This window comes from Bubalus bubalis, chromosome 9, assembly GCF_019923935.1.
Source record: "Bubalus bubalis isolate 160015118507 breed Murrah chromosome 9, NDDB_SH_1, whole genome shotgun sequence".
Lineage (NCBI taxonomy): Eukaryota > Metazoa > Chordata > Mammalia > Artiodactyla > Bovidae > Bubalus > Bubalus bubalis.
The window spans coordinates 78,355,759-78,374,739 of NC_059165.1; the positions used below are offsets into that span (position 1 = coordinate 78,355,759).

At 38.1% G+C, this 18,981-nt stretch overlaps 1 protein-coding gene across 4 annotated transcripts in view; it reads left to right on the plus strand.

Annotated features, from left to right (window-relative positions):
* The window catches only part of LOC112586936 (protein FAM170A), a 466,031-nt gene that overhangs the window by 376,480 nt on the left and 70,570 nt on the right, over positions 1-18,981 (plus strand). For all 4 annotated transcript variants that reach the window (XM_044947797.2, XM_044947796.2, XM_044947795.2 and 1 more), the window contains one exon: positions 14,590-14,818. The gene's annotated coding sequence lies outside the window, so the exon portion shown is untranslated. The remainder of the gene's footprint in view (positions 1-14,589; positions 14,819-18,981) is intronic.

Here is an 18,981-nt window from a genome sequence, read left to right on the forward strand (position 1 = left end):
CCAAAACAGTATAGTACCCAAAGTGCGTAAAATGCTAATAAAAAAGTAATTTTTGGTAAATGACTTTAAATCTGCATAATAATATTTTAGTTGACATTTTAAAATGAGTTATATATTTAAGAAAATAATTCTAGACTGTAAATGTTTAATTTTAGCATGTCCTGCTGTATTAATTTATAATATCCTAGAAAATATTTAAAATAGATTAAATACTGTTTTCATGACTTTTTCTAATGTCCAGAGTTAACTTAATCACTATTAAGAAGTTGTCTCACTTACAGGCATTCATATTTTGGTGTAAAGAAATGATTATGAAAATTCAATCTAAATTATAATAACTTTCCTTTTTCATTGGAAATCAGTTCAGTTCAGTTGCTCAGTCATGTCCGACTCTTTGCGACCCCATGAATCGCAGCACACCGGGCCTCCCTGTCCATCACCAACTCCCGGAGTTCACTCAAACTCAGGTCCATCGAGTCAGTGATGCGATCCAGCCATCTCATCCTCTGTCATCCCCTTCTCCACCTGCCCCCAATCCCTCCCAGCATCAGAATCTTTTCCAATGAGTCAACTCTTCTCATGAGGTGGCCAAAGTACTGGAGTTTCAGCTTTAGCATCATTCCTTCCAAAGATATCCCAGGGCTGATCTCCTTCAGAATGGACTGGTTGGATCTCCTTGCAGTCCAGGGGACTCTCAAGAGTCTTCTCCAACACCGCAGTTCAAAAGCATCAATTCTTCAGCGCTCAGCCTTCTTCACAGTCCAACTCGCACATCCATACATGACCACAGGAAAAACCATAGCCTTGACTAGATGAACCTTTGTTGGCAAAGTAATGTCTCTGCTTTTGAATATGCTATCTAGGTTGGTCATAACTTTTCTTCCAAGGAGTAAGCGTCTTTTAATTTCATGGATGCAGTCACCATCTGCAGTGATTTTGGAGCCGAAAAACATAAAGTCTGACACTGTTTCCCCATCTATTTCCCATGAAGTGATGGGACCAGATGCCATGATCTTCGTTTTCTGAATGTTGAGTTTTAAGCCAACTTTTTCACTCTCCTCTTTCACTTTCATCAAGAGGCTTTTTAGTTCCTCTTCACTTTCTGCCATAAGGGTGGTGTCATCTGCATATCTGAGGTTATTGATATTTTCCCCAGCAATCTTGATTCCAGCTTGTGCTTCTTCCAGCCCAGCATTTCTCATGATGTACTCTGCATATAAGTTAAATAAGCAGGGTGACAATATAAGGCCTTGACGTACTCCTTTTCCTATTTGCAACCAGTCTGTTGTTCCCTGTCCAGTTCTAGGTGTTTCTTTCTGACCTGCATATAGGTTTCTCAAGAGGCAGGTCAGGTGGTGTGGTATTCCCATCTCTTTCAGAATTTTCCACAGTTTATTGTGATCCATACAGTCAAAGGCTTTGGCATAGTCAATAAAGCAGAAATAGATGTTTTTCTGGAACTCCCTTCCTTTTTCCATGATCCAGCAGATGTTGGCAATTTAATCTCTGGTTCCTCTGCCTTTTCTAAAACCAGCTTGAACATCAGGAAGTTCATGGTTCACGTATTGCTGAAGCCTGGCTTGGAGAATTTTGAGCATTACTTTACTGGCGTGTGAGATGAGTGCAATTGTGTGGTAGTTTGAGCATTCTTTGGCATTGCCTTTCTTTGGGATTGGAATGAAAACACCTTCTGCAGTCCTGTGGCCACTACTGAGTTTTCCAAATTTGTTGGCATATTGAGTACAACACTTTCACAGCATCATCTTTCAGGATTTGAAATAACTCAACTGGAATTCCATAACGTCCACTAGCTTTGTTCATAGTAATGCTTTCTAAGGCCCACTTGACTTCACATTCCAGGATGTCTGACTCTAGGTGAGTGATCACACCATCGTGATTATCTTGGTTGTGAAGATCTTTTTGTGTAGTTCTTCTGTGTATTCCTGTCACCTCTTCTTAATATCTTCTGCTTATACTCAATGTGAATTTCTTACTTTCTTCCTTCTCCTGTTTTATGTGTATGTAAAATACTTTGATATCCACAACTTGCATTTGTGAATTATATGAACATGAATTACTTCACATTATATTTTTCTTCCTTTCTTTGCTTTTTTCCTTTTCAAATAATTTGTTAATTTTCTCATCAAAAGACTGTTTTCCTGAAGAAGTTTAATTTTATTGTTTTAAGTTTTATACAATTTTAATGGTTATTTTCAATTTATACTTATGGTGAATTTAACTCAGATAACCATTATATCTACTACTGCAGGCAGGAATCCCTCAGAAGAAATGGAGTGGCCATCATGGTCAACAAAAGAGTCTGAAATGCAGTACTGGGATGCAATCTCAAAAACGACAGAATGATCTCTATTCGTTTCCAAGGCAAACCATTCAATATCACAGTAATCCAAGTCTATGCCCCAACCAGTAACGCTGAAGAAGCTGAAGTTGAATGGTTCTATGAAGACCTACAAGACCTTTTAGAACTAACACCCAAAAAAGATGTCCTTTTCATTATAGGGGACTGGAATGCAAAAGTAGGAAGTCAAGAAACACCTGAAATAACAGGCAAATTTGGCCTTGGAATACGGAATGAAGCAGAGCAAAGACTAATAGAGTTTTGCCAAGAAAATGCACTGGTCATAACAAACACCCTCTTCCAACAACACAAAGGAAGACTCTACACATGGACATCACCAGATGGTCAACACCAAAATCAGATTGATTATATTCTTTGCAGCCAAAGATGGAGAAGCTGTATACAGTCAGCAAAAACAAGACCAGGAGCTGACTGTGGCTCAGACCATGAACTCCTTATTGCCAAATTCAGACTTAAATTGAAGAAAGTAGGGAAAACCACTAGATCATTCAGGTATGACCTAAATCAAATCCCTTATGATTATACAGTGGAAGTGAGAAATAGATTTAAGGACCTAGATCTGATAGATAGAGTGCCTGATGAACTATGGAATGAGGTTCGTGACATTGTACAGGAGACAGGGATCAAGACCATTCCCATAGAAAAGAAATGCAAAAAAGCAAAATGGCTGTCTGGGGAGGCCTTACAAATAGCTGTGAAAAGAAGAGAAGTGAAAAGCAAAGGAGAAAAGGAAAGATATAAACATCTGAATGCAGAGTTCCAAAGAATAGTAGGAAAAGATAAGAAAGCCTTCCTCAGTGATCAATGCAAAGAAATAGAGGAAAACAACAGAATGGGAAAGACTAGGGATCTCTTCAAGAAAATCAGAGATACCAAAGGAACATTTCATGCAAAGATGAGCTCAATAAAGGACAGAAACAGTATGGACCTAACAGAAGCAGAAGATATTAAGAAGAGGTGGCAAGAATACACAGAACTACAAAAAAGACCTACATGACCCAGATAATCACGATGGTGTGACCACTGACCTAGAGCCAGACATCCTGAAATGTGAGGTCAAGTGGGCCTTAGAAAGCATCACTACGAACAAAGCTAGTGGAGGTGATGGAATTCCAGTTGAGCTATACCAAATCCTAAAAGATGATGCTGTGAAAGTGCTGCACTCAATATGCCAGCAAATTTGGAAAACTCAGCAGGGTCCACAGGACTGGAAAAGGTCAGTTTTCATTCCAATCCCAAAGAAAGGCAATGCCAAAGAATGCTCAAACTACCGCACAATTGCACTCATCTCACACACTAGTAAAGTAATGCTCAAAATTCCCCAAGCCAGGCTTCAGCAATACGTGAACCATGAACTTCCTGATGTTCAAGCTGGTTTTAGAAAAGGCAGAGGAACCAGAGATCAAATTGCCAGCATCTGCTGGATCATGGAAAAAGGAAGGGAGTTCCAGAAAAACATCTATTTCTGCTTTATTGACTATGCCAAAGCCTTTGACTGTGTGGATCACAATAAACTGTGGAAAATCCTGAAAGAGATGGGAATACCAGACCACCTGATCTGCCTCTTGAGAAATTTGTATGCAGGTCAGGAAGCAACAGTTAGAACTGGACATGGAACAACAGACTGGTTGCAAATAGGAAAAGGAGTTCGTCAAGGCTGTATATTGTCACCCTGCTTATTTAACTTATATGCAGAGTACATCATGAGAAACGCTGGACTGGAAGAAACACAAGTTGGAATCAAGATTGCTGGGAGAAATATCAATAACCTCAGATATGCAGATGACACCACCCTTATGGCAGAAAGTGAAGAGGAACTCAAAAGCCTCTTGATGAAAGTGAAAGTGGAAAGTGAAAAAGTTGGCTTAAAGGTCAACATTCAGAAACAAAGATCATGGCATCTGGTCCCACCACTTCATGGGAAATAGATGGGGAAACAGTGGAAACAGTGTCAGACTTTATTTTTCTGGGCTCCAAAATCACTGTAGATGGTGACTGCAGCCATGAAATTAAAAGGCGCTTACTCCTTGGAAGGAAAGTTATGACCAACCTAGATAGCATATTCGAAAGCAGAGACATTACTTTGTCAACAAAGGTCGGTCTAGTCAAGGCTATGGTTTTTCCTGTGGTCATGTATGGATGTGGGAGTTGGACTGTGAAGAAGGCTGAGCACCGAAGAATTGAGATTTTTGAACTGTGGTGTTGGAGAAGACTCTTGAGAGTCCCTTGGACTGCAAGGAGATCCAACCAGTCCATTCTGAAGGAGATCAGCCCTGGGATTTCTTTGGAAGGAATGATGCTAAAGCTGAAACTCCAGTACTTTGGCCACCTCATGTGAAGAGTTGACTCATTGGAAAAGACTCTGATGCTGGGAGGGATTGTGGGCAGGAGGAGAAGGGGATGACAGAGGATGAGATGGCTGGATGGCATCACTGACTCGATGGATGTGAGTCTGAGTGAAATCCGGGAGCTGGTGATGGACAGGGAGACCTGGCGTGCTGTGATTCACAGGATCGCAAAGAGTCAGACACGACTGAGCGACTCATCTGATCTGATCTGATCTGACACATGAGTAACTGTATTCCCATGTTGTAAATTACATACTTGAGCCTGTCTTATACCCAGGAGTTTGCATGGCCCACTTCCCCACCCCTATAGTGCCCCTCCCCCTCCCCACTGGTAACCACTAGTTTGTCTTTATATCTGTAAGTCTGCTTCTTTTTTTGTTATATTCATTAGTTTGTTTTATTTTTTAGCTTCCAATATGAGTGATAACATACAGTATTCGTCTTTTCCCATTTGACCTATTTCACTTAGGAAAATGCTCTCCTAGTCCATCCATGTTGCTGCAGATGGCAGGAGTTTTTCCTTTTTATGGCTGAGCAGTGTTCCATTATATATATGTCACATCTTCCTTACCCATTCATTTGTTGATGGGTGCGTAGGTTGTTTCCATGTCCTAGCAATTGTAAATAATGCTGTATGAACATTGGGATGTATGTATCTTTTCCAGTTAGTGCTTTTGTTCTTTTGGATATATATCCCAAAATGGAGTTGTTGGCTCATATGGTAGTTCTTTTTTTTTTTTTTTTTTTTGCTTGTTTGTTTTTCTTTCTTTTTTTTTTTTTAATTTTATTTTATTTTTAAACTTTACATAACTGTATTAGTTTTGCCAAATATCAAAATGAATCCGCCACAGGTATACATGTGTTCCCCATCCTGAACCCTCCTCCCTCCTCCCTCCCCATTCCATCCCTCTGGGTCGTCCCAGTGCACCAGCCCCAAGCATCCAGTATCGTGCATCAAACCTGGACTGGCAACTCGTTTCATACATGATATTTTACATGTTTCAATGCCATTCTCTCAAATCTTCCCACCCTCTCCCTCTCTCACAGAGTCCATAAGACTGTTCTATACATCAGTGTCTCTTTTGCTGTCTCGTACACAGGGTTATTGTTACCATCTTTCTAAATTCCATATATATGCGTTAGTATACTGTATTGGTGTTTTTCTTTCTGGCTTACTTCACTCTGTATAATAGGCTCCAGTTTCATCCACCTCATTAGAACTGATTCAAATGTATTCTTTTTAATGGCTGAATAATACTCCATTATGTATATGTACCACAGCTTTCTTATCCATTCATCTGCTGATGGACATCTAGGTTGCTTCCATGTCCTGGCTATTATAAACAGTGCTGTGATGAACATTGGGGTACACGTGTCTCTTTCCCTTCTGGTTTCCTCAGTGTGTATGCCCAGCAGTGGGATTGCTCGATCATAAGGCAGGTCTAATAGTAGTTCTATTTGTCATTTTTTTAAGAAAACTTCATACTGTTTTCTACAGTGGCTGCAACAGTTTATATCCCCACCAACAATGTATTTTTCTCCACCAAATACTAGCAATACTAGCAAACCGAATCCAGCAATACATTAAAAGGATCATAAAATATGATCAAGTGTAATTTATTCCAACAGTGTAAGGATTTTTCAATATTCTCAAATCAATCAATGTGACATATCATGCTAACTAATTTAAAAATAAAACTGTATGATCATTTCCATAGATACAGCAAAAGCTTTTGATAAAATTCAACATTTATTTCTAATAAAAATTGTCCAGAAAGTAGGCATGGTGGAACTAAACTTCAACATAATAAAGCCCAAATGTGACAAATTCACAGCTAATATCATACTCAATGGTGAAAAGCTGAAAGCATTTCCTCTAGGCTCAGGAGTAAGCCAGGAGTTTTATTCAACATAATTTTAGAAGCCCTAGTCATAATCATCAGAGAGGAAAAAAAGAATAAAAGATGTACAAATTGGAAAGGAAGAAGTGAAATGGTTACTGTTTGCAAATAACATGATAATATATATAGAAAACCTTAAAGATACTATCAGAAAACTGCTAGAGTGCATCAGTGAATTCAGTGAAGTTGCAGGACTCAAAATTAATATACAGAAATCTCTTAAAAGACATATTTTTAAAGATACCTTTCTTGTATTTGTTAAAACTATCCAATCATCCCATTTCCTAATAAATTCCTGGTAACTGAATATGTTATTTCTTCTTTATTAAATATGATATTTTTAAAGAATTCAAATTTAGAAAATATTTGGTGTATTTTCTCTTATAAAAACTAGAATTCAAGGGACTATATTTGCCATTGTGCTAAAGTTAGGAAAAAGAATTCATTATCTCTTTACGTTTGCCCTGGGAAACACACTTTTACCACAAGGTGGATCTATAGTATTTGGTAAAGGTATTGACTGGTTTGTTACTTCATATTAAATTTCTATCCAAAGATCTGCCTTGTTTCTTATAAGAAAAAATTTTCCTAGGGAACTGTGTTTGGATGGACATTTAAAACATATGTCTACCATATAAGTAGAAAAAAAAATTAACCTCTGAGACTTGGTTCAAATTATTGGCATGGGAAATGAAGGAGATGTTTCCATTTATCTCTCACAATGTCATGCTTTACTGTGTTTCTAATTTTTCTTTACTCCTTTCCTACTTTTTGTGAAAGAGAAAGTGAAAGTCGCACAGTTGTGTTTGACTCTTTCCAATCCCGTGGACTGTAGCCCGCCAGGCTCCTCTGTCTATGGAATTCTCCAGGCAAGAGTACTGGAGTGGGTTTCCATTTCCTTCTGCAGGGGATTTTACCACCCCAGGGATCGAACCCAGGTCTCCTGCATTGCAGGCAGATTCTTTACCAACTGAGATACTAGGGAAGCCCTACTCTTTACCTTTTTGTATAGTTAAACAGGTATAAAGTAGAGGTTAAATCTGGTTAAGAAAAGTTAGCTTCACTAAGTTTATTCTAAATTCATGAGAGGTATATTTACTTAAAATAATTCTTTATTCAGAATTGACAAACTGTTCTACTTTTCATATATCCAACAACAGCCACTTTTATGTTGAATGATAGGGTCACAGCATTGCATTCAGCATAATTAGGAACAAAATGACTATATAGGGCTTGTACAATGATTTTGCCCATGGGATTAAGCATTCTAGTTGGTATGACAAAGAGTGCATATATTTGTTGTTGTTCAGTCTCTTTACCATTTCCTGGAGCCTGCTCAAACTCATGTCGAGTTCGTGATGCCATCCAGCCATCTAATCTTCTGTCATCCTCTTCTCCTCCTGCCTTCAGTCTTTCCCAGCATCACGGTCTTTTCCAATGAGTCAGCTCTTTGCATCATGTAAACTTTGCATGTATTAAACCATTCATATACCTTTTATATTTATTTTTAACATACAAAAATGAGTGATTTAACAGGATAGAATACATGTATGTGTATGTATGTATATATATATTATATATATGTGTATGTATGTGTATATATATATATTTTATATATATATATATGCGTGTGTGTGTATATATATATATATACACACACAGCAGCAGAATCAACAATAGGGAGAAGAGTTCAGAAGAAAAAATAGTGTTAGATTCCATTAGGAAAAACTTTACTTAAGCACTGCACTTGAGCTTGACTTTGAAGAATTTAAAGAACATGCTTAAAAAGATAGAAAAGAACTGTTTCAGCAATCATATCAGCAAGGGGATTGCCCTACATCTACCAGAATCACATTAACCTGTTAGGCTCACTATTATACATTAGCAGGCCTTTATTTTCCTTTTCAGTGTGTTCTTGCTGAGCCTCTGGCAGCTGAATTCCCAGAGATTTTACATCTGCATGTCATATAAACTTCAGCTCCAATCTAGAAGATAAGTCTTCCTGAGATCCAGAATGAGCAGGCTTCTCCGACTTTAATTGACGTAGCACTATATCACAGTGGTGTTGGCTCCTTCCGCACTCACTGAGTATTGTAAATCCACCGCACGCCGCAAGGTCAGCTGAGTATTAAGATGCAGGGACCTGTCAGAGGTGCTGACAGCTCCATCTTTCTGAGGGAAAGGAAATGCTAGGTCCTGAAATTCAGTTCCAAGCCTGACCCCAGAGTCAAAACTGCTTTCATCTTGAAGGATGTCATGATTATTATGGACTCTGTTTCTATGATTCTTGTATCTCTTTCCAGACATGAATCCTATGTTGTCCCTTACTTAAGTTATTGGAAGGTACAGGGAAGGGGAGGGAGTTATAATTGAAATGGGCAAGTGTGGCAAGAGGAAAATTAGTCCCAAAAGTCATACAGAATTTTGTATACATGTTAAGTATCTAGTAGTTACCTTATACTTCAGATTTCTTTAGCACACAATGGGAGACTTGTTTTAAGAATAACTGTGGCTTATATAAGAACAGCTGTAGGATCATTTTCTCATTCTCTTTGTCCTGGTTAATTTTCATATCAAAAAGCATGCTTTCATTGCTTAAATGTAACAGGTTACATTAAAGTAAAATCAAAATTGCAAAAATATCTTCTGGGTAAAAATGTGGAAAAGCTATATGTTAAAAATATCCCTAAAATTTCCTAGTAATAACAAAATAAGAAAAAGAGGACAATAACACTTAAGAAAGTGGGTATCCAAAGAAAGAGATAGAAGACACTACCACATTCAAATTGCTCTTAATACCACCTTTACCAACCAAATCAGGTAGGATGTGGGGGCTGCTGCTGCTGCTAAGTCACTTCAGTCGTGTCCGACTCTGTGTGACCCCATAGACGGCAGCCCACCAGGCTCCCCCATCCCTGGGATTCTCCAGGCAGGAACACTGGAGTGGGTTGCCATTTCCTTCTCCAATGCATGAAAGTGAAAAGTGAAAAGTGAAAATGAAGACACTCAGTCGTGTCCGACCCTTAGCGACCCCATGGACTGCAGCCTACCAGGCTCCTCCGTCCATGGGATTTTCAAGGCAAGAGTACTGGAGTGGGTAGTAATAGATGAGTAGACAAAAGAGCCTGAGTAGGGAAGCAGAGAAGTATGAAGAAAAAATACAACCCACAGGAGGGAAACCTCTTAAGTATTACCACTAGACTTCAGGCAGGACTAGCTCAATCAATGATCTGTGACCAGGGCCCCATGCCTAGAAGGAAACCATGCTTGATTCCATACTCTGTTTCTACAGTCTTGAAATTCTTAACAGTTTTTAAAAAGGGGTTCTGTATTTTAATTTTGCACAGTATGCCACTATTTATGTAGTTGGTTCTGATCTCTGAGAAAGAACCTACATCTGGTCCCAGAACTGGGTTTAGATGCAGAATGGAAGAAAAACTTAGTGAAGCACTAGACACCCTGAACACATATTAGAATCATCTGGTCGGTGGGTTTTTTAAAATTGCAATGCTCAGGTCATGTTGCAGACCAATTAAATAAGGGTCTTGGTAGGGGTGAAGGCAGGAATAGTGGGGGAAGGTCGCAGAAGACCACCAGTATCATATAAATATCCAGATATTACAGCAAGCAAGAATGATGACCACTGAAAGGGAGAAGAATGAGGACACAAACCTGGAACTAGCAGAGGCAGGCACATCATGACTTCCAAGTGAAGTGCCCAAACTCACCTGTGAATTCATATTAACGTGCTGTTATTTTTTGTGTTTCTTTTTGACCTGGAAATTGTTGCTGGTGGAAGAGAGAAAGAGGTCAACTTGAATGACAGGGTTGCTTTTCTTGGGCAGAGCGTTATCTTAAGAGATCTGCTCTGAACTAAAGGAAGGGGACACCATCCCACACCTTATCCCCAGTATGTGGGGAGAATCCCAGGACAGGATATTTCAATTTCAGGTGCGAGAACAGAACTCAAGTCATCCAGAATGTGGCCCAGCTGATATTTGTTAGTAAACACCCCATTATCAATTGTACTTCATAAGAAAACACAGATTCCAATAAGCCATATTAGACTAATTATAAATGAACTGTAGCTGTAGAAATAGAAATTAAATGAGGGGACATATAGACTGATATTTATAAATTATATATATGTAATTTATATATATTTATAAATTATAAATGATTTATAACTGATTTTTAAACTATAGATTAAATAAGTTTTAAAGCTCCCTCACTGATAGTGTGGGGAAGGAAGCAGGCACTCCCTAGTCAAATAGGTTCTAGAAAGCAATAGATGTGCAACATTCTAGGGAGGGCAGAACAACTATGAAAACAGATAAAGTGTGTCAGGAATAATATTCTAACAGCCCTTGAGTCACCAAGAAAACTGGATACATTTTTTTTTTTTTTTTTTGCCTACCACATGACATGTAGGATCTTGGTTCCTGATCAGGGATCAGACCTATATTTCCTACAGTAGAAGCTCAGAGTCTTAACCACTGGTCTGGCAGGGAAGTCCTGCAAACTGGATACTTGTATTTGGGGAGAAAAAGTACTTCCATCAGAGAATATTAGTAGATGGCAATAGTAGCAATATGAACTAATTTAGTACTTTTTCCTTAAATTTTTAGGAAAGATAGCCATTAGGGGATATCTGAAGGCTATCTGGAGACCAAATGAGCTTATCTATGGCTCTTACGGAGTGTGGCTAGAGACTCTGAAATTGTATAGTTCTGATCTTGTTATCTTTTTAAACCGTGTAAAATACTAAACTAAGTCACTCCTTTACTTTAAACATAGCACTAGTGCTTAAATGCAAGTGCTAGGAGTTTCATTACATTTCCTAAATCAGTTTTCATATTTGAATTGCTTTGGATCAGTATAATGATTAAAAAATTACTGGTAGAAAAAGTGCATTGAGATTTCTGATTCCTCAAAATCTCACACTGTCTCCATTATTGACATGATGCAGAAGGCCTAAGGAGGCTGATGGTTTGTTAAACTCATGAAAATGAGAAACACCAAGGGTGATGAATACAAGGTGGTTGGGTAACAGTGTGTCTGCTAAAACAGCATCCAGGAGTGGAACAGGGCAAAGGATATGTGTATGTGTGGTTGGAAAAAGGTTTTAAGTATGTCCTTGTCTTCCTCTCCGGAGATCAGATTACCAACATCAGTGGGATGATTGGAAAAGCAAGAGAGTTCCAGAAAAATATCTACTACTGCTTTATTGACTACACCAAACCTTTTGACTGTGTGGATCACAACAAACTGTGGAAAATTCTTAAAGAGATGGTAATACCAGACCACCTGACATGCCTCCTGAGAAATCTGTATGCAGGTCAAGAAGCAACAGTTAGAACTGGATATGGAACAAAATACTGGTTCCAAATTGGAAAAGGAATGCATCAAGGCTGTATATTGTCACCCTGCTTATTTAACTTATATGCAGAGTACATCATGAGAAATGCTGGACTGGAAGAAACACAAGCTGGAATCAAGATTGCTGGGAGAAATATCAATAACCTCAGATATGCTGATGACACCACCCTTATGGCAGAAAGTGAAGAAGAACTAAAGAGCCTCTTGATGAAAGTAAAAGTGGAGAGTGAAAAAGTTGGCTTACAACTCAACATTCAGAAAACTAAGATCATGGCATCTGGTCCTATCACTTCATGGCAAATAGATGAGGAAACATTGGAAACAGTGACAATTTTGGGGGCTCCAAAATCACTGCACATGGTGACTGCAGCCATGAAATTAAAAGATGCTTGCTCCTTGGAAGAAAAGCTATGACCAACATAGACAGCATATTAAAAAGCAGAGACATTACTTTGCCAATGAAGGTCCGTCTAGTCAAGGTTATAGTTTTTCCAGTAGTCATGTATGGATGTGAGAGTTGGATTATAAAGAAAGCTGAGTGCCAAAGAACCGATGCTTTTGAACTGTGGTGTTGGAGAAGACTCTTGAGAGTCCCTTGGACAGCAAGGAGATCCACCAGTCCATCCTAAAGGAGATCAGTCCTGGGTGTTCATTGGAAGGACTGATGCTGAAGCTGAAACTCCAATACTTTGGCCACCTGATGCGAAAACTGACTCACTGGAAAAGACCCTGATGCTGGGAAAGATTGAAGGTGGGAGGAGAAGGGAACAACAGAGGATAAGATGGTTGGATGGCATCATCAACTCAGTGGACATGTGTTTGAGTAGACTTCGGGAGTTGGTGATGGACATGGAGGCCTGGGCTGTGGCAGTCCATTGGGGGTCGCAAAGAGTCAGACATGACTGAGTGACTAAACTGAACTGAACTGTCTTCTTATCATTGAGTTTTGTGGATTGGTGCCACAGTGTTTTTTTTTCTAATGCAGAAAATAACATCATCCAGGCTCGTGCTGACTAGGAATAGTGGGGCAACATCAGGATTATTCTGGGACCCCCAACTATGGTGTGCACAACAGAACGAGAGATAGTGACTACCTCATGGAAAACTCTCTTTTTCAGAAGGGCTCTCTCCCTTTGGAAACAACCTCATCTTCAAATTACTAGGCCAACCAGTCAGTGTTCCTAGGAAAAAATACATTAAGAAAAAATAAATAAAAATGTGTTGTAGTATAGCAACCACTATTACCAAAAGGTAATAAAATGAGCAATCTTAAAGTAAATTTATAGGACCAGAAGAAATATAGGGAATAATATGAAAAGCATTAATTAAGAAAAATAAGACAATAATAGTATTGACTGAAAATGTCAAGTAAAAAATTGATGATGAAAGGACGAGAACCAATGAGCTAAATTATATAATGGATACAGGTGAACAAAAATGCATGCACTAAGAGGAAAAGTCAAGGCATTCTATCATTTCAAAGATCAATACATTATGACCAGGTGGGATTATTCCAAGAAAACAAGTATTATTCAGTCTTAAAAGTGTGGCAGTAAAATTCACCATATTGTATCCAAAGATAAGCCCCATATGATCACCATGGTTACATAAAATTAAAAGTTGCAAAAGGCTGGACACGACTGAGAGACTGAGCACATAGGCACAGTCAGTATATTGAAAAGTATACCCTGTTTAAGACAGCGATGGAAAAGAAAATACCTTTGAATCAACAAAGATGTAAAACATATATGAAAAAAATTAAAATGCTCTGACAGAACCAAAGGAGACTTAAAAAAAATTCTTTTGGTATTTTTGGCTATGTAGATTTAATATAAAAAGGTATTAATTATGCATAGGTTAATTTATAAATGTAATGTTAACCTGATAAATATGCTGACAGAGAGCTTTTATTTTTCCCCTGGAACTATTCAAGCTATAGGAACTTCAGTTATGAAAGAAAAAGCAGCTACTTGAGAGAACACAGGGGAAGCAATGTCATCAGGGTGAGGAACACAGGACAGATTAAAAAGAATCTGAGGTTGCATAGGGAGTTGCGGGTAACAGAGCATTCTAGAAGGCACAGTGAAAGGGGTTTTAGGAATGTAAAGAGGTTGGGACAGAAAAAAAGCGATATGGATGTTGACTGGTACATTGTAGAGTGAGATATCTGACTGTAGAAAAGTATTTTGGACTTTTCCCCTGGAGATGTTTTAGCAGTCTTCCAAAATCAAAAGTTATTGTACAAGTAACAGTGATTGACAGAAAGAGGGTAGAGGGTGAGAAAGTGCCAATAATTTTTCTCAAGCATACGTTGTATGTTTCCATTTGGACCCCTTTTTGATCAAGGGCAATCACTTCAAAGGTCCTCTGAGTGACTGCTGGTCAGAATTGCTGATCATTTAGTAATATTACTGTTGAGAATGGAAAAGCTAGAAAAATGAAATATTTTAATGAAGTAAAATAGTAGTCCATGAGGTAAAACAGAACTTGGTATTTGTTTTGGCAGTGTTGAACTTTACCTGATCCCTGTGCACCTGGAAAGCAGTGATGATTAAGAATTCCCTACCTCTTTTTGTTCCAGGAAAACACCTTACTTCATATGACTTAGCTACACCCCTTGCGATGATCCCTTTGATTACCACGAGAATGCCAGAGATGGATGCTCTAAATCAGGGATCCACAATCCCCGGACCATGGACACTACCCATCCATGGCCTGTTAGGAACCAGGCCACACAGCAGGAGATGAGCGGCGGGAAGTGAGCCAGGTTTTATCTGTATTTATAGCCTCTCCACTGATTCTGCATTATGGTGAGTTGTATAATTATTTCATTATATATCATAAGGTAGTAATAATAGAAATAAAGTGCACAATAAACATAATGCACTTGAATCATATTGAAACCATCCCCTCCTGCAGCAAAATTGTTTTCAATGAAACCACTCACTGATGCCAAAAAGTTTGGGGACTGATGCACTAAAATTTTCCTCTAAAGAATCTGAATATTATTTGCTTAATAAGAAATTAATATCACTGTTCATTCTCACCAAACAGTCTAAGCAAAATGCCTACTAATATGACTTATCCAACATTTAATTAGGCTTTTCTTCTTTCCTTTGAACTTTGACTTGCTCTTGAGCTTTTGCAAGCACTGTAACAAGAATGTCTCTTCCTTTATTCTCTCTCCCAAGAGTAGGAACTACAAAGAAAAACATTTGCTGCTCAACTCTCTGATTTTGCCACTGCCTCATCCCACTGCTTCACACCTAGCTCCTGCTAGTTTTGTTTTTCTCATTAAAAAAAAACAAACAAAAAAAACCAACTCCCTTTCTATCTGACTTTTAAGATATTTATAAATTTGATGGTAAGAGCATTTTCTCTGTTGTAGTAGTTCCCCTTAATGAAGTCTTTTATTATTTGTGCTCATACTTGCATGTTTTATCTGACAGTGTATATATTTTGCTTTGTTTTGCCCATTAACATCTCTTGTGGTGCTTTGCTCACTTAAATTAGAATTTCAAAGAGAGACTAGAGCTATGAGTGCTGGAGATATAAACTAGTGACTCCTTTGCATGAATGTGGGAGGTGACAGGAGAAAGCTGAAGTAAAGAAGTAAATGAAAATTTTCAGAAGAGCTTGCATATATATATAGAGAGAGAAAGAGACAGAGAGAGAGAGAGAGAGAGAGAGAGAGAGAGAGAGTTATGGCTAGAAAGTGTTAATCACTCAGTCATGTTCAACTCCTTGTGAACTCATGCACTGTAGCTCTCCAGGCTCTTTTGTCGATCAGATTCTCCAGGCAAGAGTACTGGAGTGTGTAGCCATTCCCTTCTCCAGGGGATCTTCTTAACCCAGGGATTGAACCAATGTCTCCTGCATTGCAGGCAGATACTTTACCATCTGAGCCAACAGGGAAGCCCCTAGAAATTTTAGGCATATGTAAAAATTTTAAAAATTAAGAAACTGTAGAACAGGAAAAGCAAAAAGCAAGAAAACTTTGCCTCTTTTTCAGAGAAATTAAAGGGTTTGGAATCTTCTCCAAGTCTGTCAACAATCATCTCTTCATCTCTAAAAGTAATTTACTTTGTACTTGTATTATATACTAAGTTTAAAAATGTTATCTTCAAGTTATTATCAGACTAAAAATCTATGAATAAAAAATTAAAGGTTTGTCTTCTTTTCAACAAGATTTGATGGATTTTGTCAAAAATAAATGATAAAAGATACAGTCAGAGGTCCAAAAGTTACAAGACAAAATGTTATTGAAGTTAAGTCATCAGAGAATGTTTTATAAGAAAATCATTCCAAAGACACTTTATTTTTAAATGATAATGTCAGTAAGATAGAGAGCATGAAGGAACTATTATTAATGAGCAATAAGAGAAAGAAGCCAAAATACTGACAAAGAAACCAGTGAATAATGTGAAAGAAAGTGTCAAGATGGAGCATGGTCCCAAGTTCAGTTCAATTGCTCAGTCCTGTCTGACCCTTTGCGACCCCATGGATTGCAGCAAACCAGACTTCCCTGTCCATCACCAACTCTTGGAGCTTGCTCAAACTCATGTCCACCGAGTCGGTGATACCATCCAATCATCTGATCCTCTGTCGTTCTCTTCTCCTCAAGCCTTCAAGCTTTCCCAGCATCAGGGTCTTTTCCAGTGAATCAGTTCTTTGCATCAGGTGGCCAAAGTATTGGAGTTTCAGCTTCAGCATCAGTCCTTCCAATGAATATTCAGGACTGATTTCCCCTAGGATGGACTGGTTGGATCTCCTTGCAGTCCAAGTGACTTTCAAGAGTCTTCTCCAACACCACAGTTCAAAAGCATAAATTCTTTGGCACTCAGCTTTCTTTATAGTCCAACTCTCACATCCATACATGACCACTGGAAAATGATAGCTTTGGCTAGATGGACATTTGTGGGGAAGTAATGTCTCTGCTTTTTAATATGCTGTCTAGGTTGGTCATAGCTTATCTTCCAAGGAGGAAGTGTCTTTTAATTTCATGGCTGCAATCACCATCTGCAGTGATTTTGGAGCCCCCAAAAATAAAGTCTGTCACTGTTTCCATTATTTCCCCATCTATTTGCCATGAAGTGATGGGACCGGATGCCATGATCTTAGTTTTCTGAATGTTGAGCTTTAAGCCAACTTTTTCACTCTCCTCTTTCACTTTCATCAAGAGGCTCTTCAGTTCCTTTCTTCTTTCTGCCATAAGGGTGGTGTCATCGGCATATCTGAGGTTATTGATATTTCTCGTGGCAATCTTGATTGCAGCTTGTGCTTCATCCAACCCAGTGTTTCTCATGATGTACTCTGCATATAAGTTAAATAAGCAGGGTGACAATATACAGCCTTGATGTACTCCTTTTCCTATTTGGAACCAGTCTGTTGTTCCATGTCTGATTCTAACCGTTGCTTCTTGACCCGCATACAGATTTCTCAGGAGGCACATCAGGTGGTCTGGTATTCCCATCTCTTTAAGAATGTTCCACAGTTTGATGTGATCTACACAGTCAAAGACTTTGGCATAGTCAGTAAAGTAAAGCAGAAGTAGATGTTTTTTTCTGGAACTCTCTTACTTTTTCTATGATCCAATGAATGTTGGCAATTTGATCTCTGGTTCTTCTGCCTTCTCTAAATCCAGCTTGAACATCTGCAATTTCATGGTTCATGTACTGTTGAAGCCTTGCTTGGAGAATTTTGAGCATTACTTTCCTAGCAGGTAAGATGAGTGCAATTGTGTGGTAGTTTGAATATTTTTTGGCATTTCCTTTCTTTGGGATTGGAATAAAAACTAACCTTTTCCAGTCCTGTGGCCACTGCTGAATTTTCCAAATTTGCTGGCATATTGAGTACAACACTTTCACAGCATCTTCTTTTAGGATTTGAAATAGCTCCACTGGAATTCCACCACCTCCACTAGCTTTGTTCATAGTGATGTTTCCTAAGGCCCCCCCAACTTTGCACTCCAGGATGTCTGGCTCTAGGTGAGGGATCACATCATCGTGGTTATCTGGGTCATTAAGATCTGTTTTGTATAGTTCTATGTGTTCTTGCCACCTTTTTTTAATATCTTCTGCCTCTGTCAGGTCCATATCATTTCTGTCCTCTATTGTGCTCATCTTTGCATGAAATGTTCCCTTGGTATTTCTAATTTTCTTGAGGAGATGCCTAGTCTTTCCCATTCTATTGTATTTCTATATTTCTTTGCTTGATCACTGAGCAATACCAATTATAGGTACCTCTTCAAACTTCATGAGAAGCAAACAAGTGGTAAATAGACTAGCAATTTAAAATTTTTGTCTTGGGGGAATTATATCTCATGATTTATTAATATACTCTTTTTCTGAACATTTTCATCTAAAGAGTATTTTCTATATTTCCTCATAACCTATTATTCAAACATATGTATTGACTAAATATCTTTGGAAAGGTTATAGAGATGTTTGGTTCTTGTCTTTTTTTTTAGTGTGTTCAATTTATGTGTACATAAGCCTTTCAAAAATTGAACACATATTAAGGTTTTTAATAATATGTTCCAGAATGTTTCCTACGTGAACCAAGTTTTGCATTATAGCTATCTCATTGTTCTCATTTTTACTTATCATGAAGTGTATTTCACTGGTGCAGCTCCATGCTTTTTGTTTGAAAAATAACTGTCAATATATATTTAAAATAATAATAAAATTCTTAGGAAAAGGTAGCCATTTAATTATATTGCCGTTCATGGTAATAACAAACTAAAATTCTGTAAAAGATACATACAGTAAGAGCAGGAAGGAATCTAAATAAACCATTAAGATAATCATCAAATCACAAGCAAAGAAAAAGGAAAGAGAAGAATGTAACAAGAGAAAGTCATGAAAAAAACCCTGAAACAATTAACAAAATGGCAGTGAGTACATATCTATAAATTATTACTTTAAATATAAATGGACTAAACGCTCCAATAAAAAGACATAAGGACTCAATG